Below are 9651 nucleotides of genomic sequence, written 5' to 3'. Positions count from 1 at the left end.
ATATATATGTTAATAATTTTACTAAATCCAGTTAATTATATTTGTCTGTGCATCTATAAATTTACGAGTATACAAAATTATATGCCTAACCCGGGCAACGCCGGGTAAATATACTAGTATATATATAAAGTAAGGTTTTTTATGCCACATGTCACTTCCACATTCATTCTCAATATTTTTATTATTTTTTCTATTTTTAAAAACCAATATTTTATTTAACATAAATATCTCAACAAACTTTTGATCTTATGCACTCCGTATTTTATTTTTAATTTTTGTTGAATTTCTAATATTTTATGTAGCATAAATATCTCAACAAACTACACATCAATCAATCAATCAATATTATATATATATATATATATATATATATATATATATATATATATATATATATGTATATATATATAAAGTAAAATTTTTTATGTCACGTGTCACTTCGACATTCATTCTCAATATTTTTATTATTTTTTCTATTTTTAAAAACCAATATTTTATTTAACATAAATGTCTCAACAAACTTTTGATCTTATGTACTCAGTATTTTTTTTTTAAATTTTTATTGAATTTCTAATATTTTATGTAGCAGAAATATCTTAACAAACTACACATCAATCAATCAATCAATCAATAGTGTGTAATATCCCGCTTATTAATGATACGATGTTTTACCTGATAACGTTAAAATGCGCGTGTTTAAGGCTAAGGGTAATTTTGTAATTGTTCATGGAAGGAGTATATAAGGACTTAGAGTCCAAAATTCTTCATAATTTTTCATCGCTTATCTCTCTAGGGTTTGACACAAAATTTTGCTCCTCCTTCTCTCTAGAAAAATCGGTTCTCTCCCTCCTTCTCTTCACCTAATCTTCACTCAATCCTTATTTTAGCAAGAATCAAGCAAGAGATTAGTAGAACTAAGAGTGTTGGCTAGGAAATTCTTGAAGAAAGCTTCACCAACATAGTTTCTCTCATCTAGAGATTTTCTTTCTAGGGTTATTCTGTCAAGGTCTAGGGATTTTGAGCTTATCTTCAGTTTAATCAAGGTGAGTTCTTAGATAGATTTCACCCATGGGGTTATGTGATTGCTCTTGTAAGAAATCATGAACTTTTAGGGTTTATATATAGAGAAATGTTACCCCTCTTCTTGTCATGCTTGCTTATCTTGTGAATACTTGTTATGTTAATGTTTTACAGGTTTTCTATGATCCTTAGAGTCATATTATAGTTGGAGATACTTGGTTTTGAGGTTTTTGGGCTAAAAATACCATTTTTACACATTCTGAACTGTCATAACTCGCCGGGGCGAGCTATTATTCGCCATGGCGAGTAGAAAGCACAAAACCACTGTCCTGCTCGCCTCCAACTAGCCAAAGCGAGTAGAAAGCCACTTTTTACAAAAGTAAACCCCTCAAGCCAAGACCCTATTGGATAAACTTTTAAATGTTTTCTTGAATGTGAAGCAAGTATTTAACTAATTTAATAAAGCATGACATGCAAGAGATATAGTAGGTTTTTGATCGGATAGTAAACAATACTTTAAGAAAGGGAATGAAATTAGAGCCTCGATATAGTTGTCGAGAATTAGAACGTTAATCATGAATTATATATATGTTAAGACGTGAGACGATTAGTTTAATCTATTCACTAAGAATGAATATGTAAAACGTAGGTGTCGTGTCTCTTGCGATCCACGCTAGGTTGGGAACACAAGGGGTTTCCCGTTAGGGAAACGGGACAAGCTTCGCAAGAGGGGCCCGCACGTTGCTGAGGGAGTCCGATATTTTCCTTAGATAGGTTTTTATCGGTTATGTATGGGATTGTATTCGGACTACTCCACCTGGGACTTTTCGTAAAGTGAACTTAGATAATGTTGTAGTTCAACGCTAACTCCTAACATAAAGAATGTATATGATTTATGTAAGAAATGATATGATACGTAGTTAGATATGAAACTGTACCAATAATGATCTTAGGTTTTCATTAAATCGTCAGGTTTAGGAACGTGTCATGAACATGTTAAGCTTAGGCCTTGATATGTTTATCATATCTTAACATAGCGGACTTAGAATCCCCTGTATCCGCCATAACACGTAAGATGTAAGTAAAGCTTATGATAAGTTAAGACGAACCTATGAGGGCTTTAGCATGCACTCTCGTCTAGGTAAGCATGACCACACACGTATAATCAACCGTCAGGTTGTATTGTAGACATGTGGTGATCGTAGGTTTCCCTGAGGTTACCATTAGCCTAGGGTTAGGTAGAACTCACTGAGACATTATGTCTCATCCCTTTCCTTCTTTGTTCAGGTTCATAGGTTTCTCGTGGCAAGGGTAAGGAGAAAGCTACGGATTGATCGTGCTATCGTGGATCTAGCTCTTGTGTCTCAGAGCTTGATATTATGTTATATTATAAGCTTGTGTGAAATGAACTTAAGTTGTATGAGTTTCATTAGACGGTTTATGTATAAATTAAATAATGTAACATATGACTCAAGTATGCTTTCGTATTTGAATTCCCGACTTATGTCGTTCCGTATTGTATAATTAATGTATCCAATATCAGTTTTTAACGCTCTTGCTGAAAATTTTAGACACTTTTAATTTGGGCGTTACATAGTGTATATATAAAGTAAGGTTTTTTATGCCACGTGTCACTTCCACATTCATTCTCAATATTTTTATTATTTTTTCTATATTTAAAAACCAATATTTTATTTAATATAAATATCTCAACAAACTTTTGATCTTATGCACTCAATATTTTATTTTTATTTTTATTGAATTTCTATATTTTATTTTTATTTTTATTGTGGAGCCTATGATTCTTTTTGATGATGTTCCTTTGTGGTACTGGCATAGTATTGGTGTTTCAAATTATTGTTTGAATGTTAGAGAAAATTTGCAACCGAATTTATGGGCACTTTGGGGCAAGGTCACTCTCCCTATGGTTTTGTTTGTGTCGGATCAATGCATAGTCTTACAAGTGTCTTGTCAAAATTCTCTTGTATATATTGCTGCGGTTTATGCTAGTAATTTTTATTTGAAGCGTCGGCAACTTTGGGCAGACTTGTCTCATCTCCAAGGGCGCTTTCCCGGTCCTTGGTTATTTATTGGTGACTTTAATGCGGTGTTGGGTGCTCATGAGAAGCGTGGTCGTCGGCCTCCTCCATCTTTATCTTGTCTGGATTTTCTGAATTGGTCTAATGCAAATTTATTAAATCATCTCAGCACGTTGGGTACTTTTTATACTTGGTCCAATGGCAGGCTTGGTTCAGAAAATGTGGCACTTCGCCTTGATAGGGCTATCTGTAATGTGGATTGGATTAATTTTTGGCGCAGAACTTCTTGTTCGGCCTTAGTGAGGCATCAATCAGATCATCATCCTCTCTTATTGACGGCTGAGTTGTCTACAGCACATAGTGGCGGCACTTTTAAATTTTTTAAAACTTGGACTTCCCATGCTGATTGTCGCAGGCTTCTTGTTGAGAATTGGACAATGAGGTTCCGGGGGCATGGTATGTCTCGGCTACAGGCCAAGCTCAAGCACATGAAAAATATTTATTCTCATTGGAACCGTACGGTCTTCGGTGACGTTGACAGACAAGTTCGTTTGGCAGTGGATGAAGTGAATAGAATTCAACAAATTATTGACACTGATGGTTTTTCGGATCAGCTTTATATGCAAGATATTGAGGCTCAATTTATTCTAACCAAAGCTTTGCATTATCAAGAGGAGCTTTGGAAGGAAAAAGCTAGAAACCAGCGGTTTATACATGGGGATAGAAATACGGCTTATTTTCACAGAGTAGCAAGAATCCGGGCTTCAAAGAATTCTATTTCTTTTTTGCAAGATGGTGACAGAATGCTTACTGACCCTGAGGACATTGAGGTACACGTGGTTAATTATTTCAAGTCCATTTTTACTGTTCCTAATAACTGTACGCAGAATAATTTGATTGAGGAGACTATCCCATCTATGGTATCAGATGATGATAACCAGCAGCTGATGCGTGTTCCTCAATTTGATGAGATTAGGAATGCGGTGTTTTCCCTTAACGGGGATGGTGCCTCGGGTCCTGATGGGTTTGGAGGACTTTTCTATCAAACCTATTGGGACATTGTTGGTACGGATGTAGTCCAGTCGGTTCAGGAGTTTTTTATTACTGATGCTCTTCCTGCAAATATTAATAACAATTTGATTGTGCTTATTCCAAAGGTTCCAGGGCCGAGAGTGATGGGAGACTATCGCCCTATTGCTCTAGCTAATTTTCAGTTTAAAGTTATCACTAAAATCCTTGCAGACAGATTGGCACCTATTGCTATGCGGATTGTTTCAATTGAGCAACGTGGATTTATTCGTGATCGTAATATTTATGAATGTGTGATTTTTGCATCGGAAGCTATTAATTTACTTGACAAGCATCAATATGGAGGTAATGTAGCTTTAAAGGTCGATATTGCGAAGGCTTTTGACACTTTAGACTGGAATTTTTTGCTTAATGTTCTTAGGGGTTTCGGTTTTGCTGAGACTTTTGTGAATTGGATTCTAGCTATATTGAATTCAGCTCGGCTGTCTGTGTTGGTTAATGGTAAGGCTGTGGGTTTCTTCTCTTGCACTATAGGGGTTCGACAAGGGGATCCATTATCCCCTCTCTTATTCTGCTTGGCCGAAGATGTCTTGGGTAGGTCCATCTCTTTGGCGGTAGCATCAAGGAGGCTGCATCCTATGACTTATTGTCGTGGGGTTTCTCTTCCTACGCACATATTATATGCTGATGATGTTATGATTTTTTGTACAGGAACTAAGCGTAATATTCGTGTGCTTCTAAATATTTTCCATAGATATTCTAAGGTGTCCGGACAAATTATTAACAATGCTAAAAGCCGATTGTACACTGGTGCTATGAATTCAACGCGTGCTCAGATGATTTCAGACATGTTAGGTTTCACTGTGGGACACGTTCCTTTCCTTTATTTGGGGTGTCCAATTTTTCAAGGCAAGCCAAAAGTTGTTCACTTTCAAATGATTGCCGACAGGATAAAGACTAAACTTTCTTCATGGAAGGGGTCTCTTCTTTCTATCATGGGACGGGTTCAGCTGGTTAAATCTATTATCCATGGCATGTTACTCTACTCTTTTCATGTTTATACGTGGCCACGTCGTCTGCTTCGATTATTGGACACCTGGATTAAAAATTTTATCTGGAGCGGAGATGTTCTTTCTAGGAAGTTATGCACGGTTTCTTGGAAGTGTATCAGTCGACCATGGGCGGAAGGTGGGTTATATTTGAAGCCAACAAGTTTAATTAATGAAGCGGCAATGTTATAATTAGCATGGAAGCTTTTATCCACAGACTCGCAATGGGCATACATCATGAAGCGTAGATTTTTTTCCAATGGTAAACCTCTTAACCATTATTTTAAATCTTCTGTTTGGTCTGGTATTAAAACTCACATAGGTACGGTGCTTGATAACTCTTTGTGGATTGTGGGCACGGGTGAGAATATTTCTCTATGGAATGACAATTGGCTTGGTACCTCTCTTGTTGTTTTATTTAATGTTGATCCGTTCTTTCTTGCTGGTTTCACTGGTAAAGTGTCGGATATTATTGTTGATGGAGGGTGGAATTTGCCACCATCTCTTATGACTGCGGTTGTGACTGACAAGCTTCCTTCCATTCCTTTACCTTGTGTTCCTCTACAGGACACTTTTGTTTGGTCACACTCCGCTGATGGTAAATTGTCTTTGAAATTGGCGATTGATTTTCTGAAGCCGACAGCTCAAAAGTTGCCTTGGGCGGATCTGATTTGGCAGGGGTGCATTCCCCCTTCTCACTCTTTTACTTTTTGGCGATTATTGCATGGTAAAATGCCTACGGATGAAAATCATAGAGCGCGGGGCTGTGTAATTGTTTCAGCTTGTTGCTTTTGCTTGAAAATGGATGAAACGTCTGAACATCTATTTCTTTAGTGCCCTTTTGCAACTGATCTCTGGTCTTGGCTTGGTGGTAAACTTAATTGTTCCATAGACTGTACTTCAGCTCTCTCTCTTCTCTCTTGCCTTCCTGCTTATTGTTCTTCGCAGACAGCTGATATTTTCCTAGCATCAGTTATACATACGGTGCATACTATTTGGCTTGCTAGAAACAGCATGTGGTTCTCTTCGCAAGTTACAACCTTTTATTCTGCAAAGGTTCGCATTCATTCCTGGGTGGCTTTATCTGGTAATACCTCAACTGGAAAATGTTTGCCATCTGACTCTCAGCTTTTGGATGTTTTTTCTGTTGATGCTCATTGTCGTACTGTAAAAGAAATCATCCCGATGTTGTGGAAAGCTCCCTCTTCTCCTTGGCTGAAGGTTAACACTGATGGTTCCGTCATTGCTGGACATGCAGCTTGTGGAGGTCTTTTTCGGGACTCTAGGGGCTCTTTTCTTGGTGCCTTCTGTTGTAACATTGGGGGGGCATCGGTTTATCATTCCGAAGTTCTTGCTATCATTTTAGCCATGGAGCATGCTTCTGCTCATGGGTGGCGACAGTTATGGTTGGAGAGTGATTCCACTAGTGCTTTGCTAATTTTTTTCTAATCCTTCATTAGTGCCAGTTATGCTTCGAAACAGATGGCATAATGCCCGTAGTTTGGGTATTCAAGTTATTTCTTCTCACATTTTTCGTGAAGGTAATTGTTGTGCGGATAGGTTAGCAAATATGGGTCATTCTTTGCAGGGATCTGTTTGGTTAGATGTATTACCTGCTGCATTGTATCTTGATTTCTTTCGGGAAAGGGTAGGTTTACCTAGTTACAGATTTCCTTAGGGACTTATAGTCTGCTGTTTGTATTGTTTCTTTATTTTCTGAGGGTTTTGGCATAGTCCCCCCTCTTCTTGTACAGTTTTTCCCTTTTTTTTAATAAAATGTTAGAGTTTGGCGGCATAGGATGGAGATTTCCCGGGGTGCCAACCTAGTTGGGATGTCGGTGTTTCCTCTTGATGCTTGTCCAATCTCCTCGCTTAGCAAAAAAAAAAAAAAAATTTATGTAGCAAAAATATCTCAACAAACTACACATCAATCAATCAATCAATTAATCAATAGTATATATATAAAGTAAGGTTTTTTATGCCACGTGTCACTTTCACATTCATTCTCAATATATTTATTATTTTTTATATTTTTAAAAACCAATATTTTATTTAACATAAATATCTCAACAACATTTTGATTTTATCCACTCAATATTTTCTTTAAATTTTTATTGAATTTCTAATATTTTATGTAGCAGAAATATCTCAACAAACTACATATAATACTTTCAACAAAGTTTACATATACGATCTTATTTTATGATTAAAAGACTCCAATTTGTTTATTTGTTTTTAGGGAAAGAAGTTTCACTTAGTTATTACTAATCTTTTAGCACTATATCATTCAATTAGTTTTTATGTTTGAGGAAAAAAAAGGTTCGATTAATTTTTTTTTTTTGATAAAAAAAAGGTTCGATTAGTTATTATGTTATCTTTTAGCAGCATATTCTAATGCAAATGTTAACTATAAATAAATAGATTTTTGTTAATCACATATTTACATATTTTGAGCACAAGCAGGATCCCCAAACCTTCTTTTCATCTAACATTTTTCCTTCTTTAGGTTTGCCAAACACCAATTTTATTATTCCTCATACATATACTTTGATATATATATATATATATATATATATTTCAACCACTTTTTTCCCTTTCAATCGATTTTTCTCTCTCATACGCATGGGGCACGAAACAAACCTGATAGACGTTTGGCAAGTGCACCAAATACTATCGAAGTAGTAAAAATATCGATCCCACGAGGACTGTTTTTAACTTCTATAATTCAATTTCGTTATATAATTTAGGATGTGTAAAGTTTATTTTTAGTTTGCCACTAGGCAGAAGATTTGGTTTGATTTTATGAAATCAAATAAAAGAAATTAGATTTGATTAAGAAAATAAGAGAGAAAGATGAGATCAGATCCGTCGAATCCTCTAAGTTCCCCTAATTGGTCTACTGCACCTATTTGTTATGAACCCTCTTCTAGTTTACGATGATTAACAAAATAGCCCTAATCAATCCCTTGAGTTAGGACTCTCTTCTTAAACTACAGCCCCTAATTCCTTAGGTGGTCTATTAATTCTTGAAGGTTTTACCGAACGTTAACCTATTATCACTAACAAACGATTATCTATTCCTAGACTAACCCTGTTTATTAGAACAATTCAATTAGGTCTAAGTTGAAAGCCATGGTCAGTGGTCATTCATTCTCACGAAATCAAGTTATATGTGATCAAGATATAAAAAGCATTAAGAACAATTGAATTGAATAAACTAGAATTGAATTCATAAACAAAATAGAGTTTCACAGCAACATGTGTCAATTAGGGTTACAAAGATTCATCTCGGATCTAATCTCTAAGAGATTTAGCTACTCATAATCGAGTTTACAAATAGCATAATCAATGAAATAATTAAAACATACATGAATTGGTAAAAGGATGAAGAAATCGCCCTTCTAGCCGTCTCCGATGTCTCAAAATCGCACTTTGCTCTCCAAAATCGTAACCCTTGTTCTTCAGCTTGAGTGCAGTATTTATAGAAGTTATGGGCCTGACCCATCAAAATCGCGCCGCGCCTTGTATTATGGCGTGCCGCGATTTCCCTCAAACAGGGAGGATGTAATTTTGCTTCAAAAATCGCAGCACGGCTTGAAATTGGCGTGGCGCGATTTCCTTCGAACAGACTTCAAATTTTAAGCTTATTGCACTCCAGAACAGTATAAATTGCATGAGAACTCTATCAAAATGTCACAATAAGTCCCTAATATTACGTAATGACAGGATGTCATCACAACCCCAAACTTAAACCATTCCTTGTCCTCAAGGAATTTGCTTGCAACAGTGACAAATGACAGTAAAATAACAGTTACCTGACAAAACGATAGTACCCAAAAGTTCATTCTCCTTCTAGCTAAAGATGAGCTAGTTTGACTTGTTCGCATCCACCAATTCACAACTCCTCGCATCAAATTGAAACAGGGTTCTACCAGTCGACATGCAGGTCTACATATTACCATACGCTTGAAAAGTTTCTAAATATCAATCAAAGTCAATATCATTACACACTTTTGAGGTCTTTAGGGTTATAACGGGGCTTAGGTGAAAGGTGGGATATATTTGGATAAGTAGGCTACAAAAAATTTGAGTTAGGCATTCCTACGGAAGTTAAAGCACAAAATTCATTCCTTCCTTCATTCACCTTGTGGAAATACAATCAATGCAAAGGTACTAGAGAACATTTTCAACATTTAGGGACACTCGAGTTTGAAGTTACTCGGATTTTAGCTGTTTTGTCCCTTTTTCATCATTCAATTTCTTTTTTTTTTTTTTTTTTTTGATACACCATTTTTGTGTGTATTTTTCATGTCAATTTCATATTTCTTTTCATTTTTGTTCTCTAATTCTCTAGTACCCCCACCCCAAACTTAGTTGGTTGCAAATTCCAATAGCAACCCCAAACTTAATCTTTAGCAACATTCTACAATGCCTTAACTCAGAAAATACATTAAGGGACAAGTCCTAAAAGTTTCTAGGCTTGTAATGTAGTTTGTCACCGAACAAAAAGTTCT

The 9651-nt window shown here is 36.0% G+C and overlaps 1 pseudogene; it reads left to right on the top strand.

Moving 5' to 3' along the window:
- The first annotated feature begins 2806 nt into the window (after positions 1-2806).
- On the top strand, positions 2807-6815 carry LOC146937060 (uncharacterized; annotated as a pseudogene).
- The last annotated feature ends 2836 nt before the right edge of the window (positions 6816-9651 follow it).

The sequence above is a fragment of the Medicago sativa genome, chromosome 3, assembly GCF_051527215.1.
Source record: "Medicago sativa cultivar Bolivia chromosome 3, Bolivia_mono, whole genome shotgun sequence".
NCBI lineage: Eukaryota > Viridiplantae > Streptophyta > Magnoliopsida > Fabales > Fabaceae > Medicago > Medicago sativa.
The sequence above is the reverse complement of the archived record's forward strand: the minus strand, read 5'-3'. Positions and strand labels throughout refer to the sequence as shown.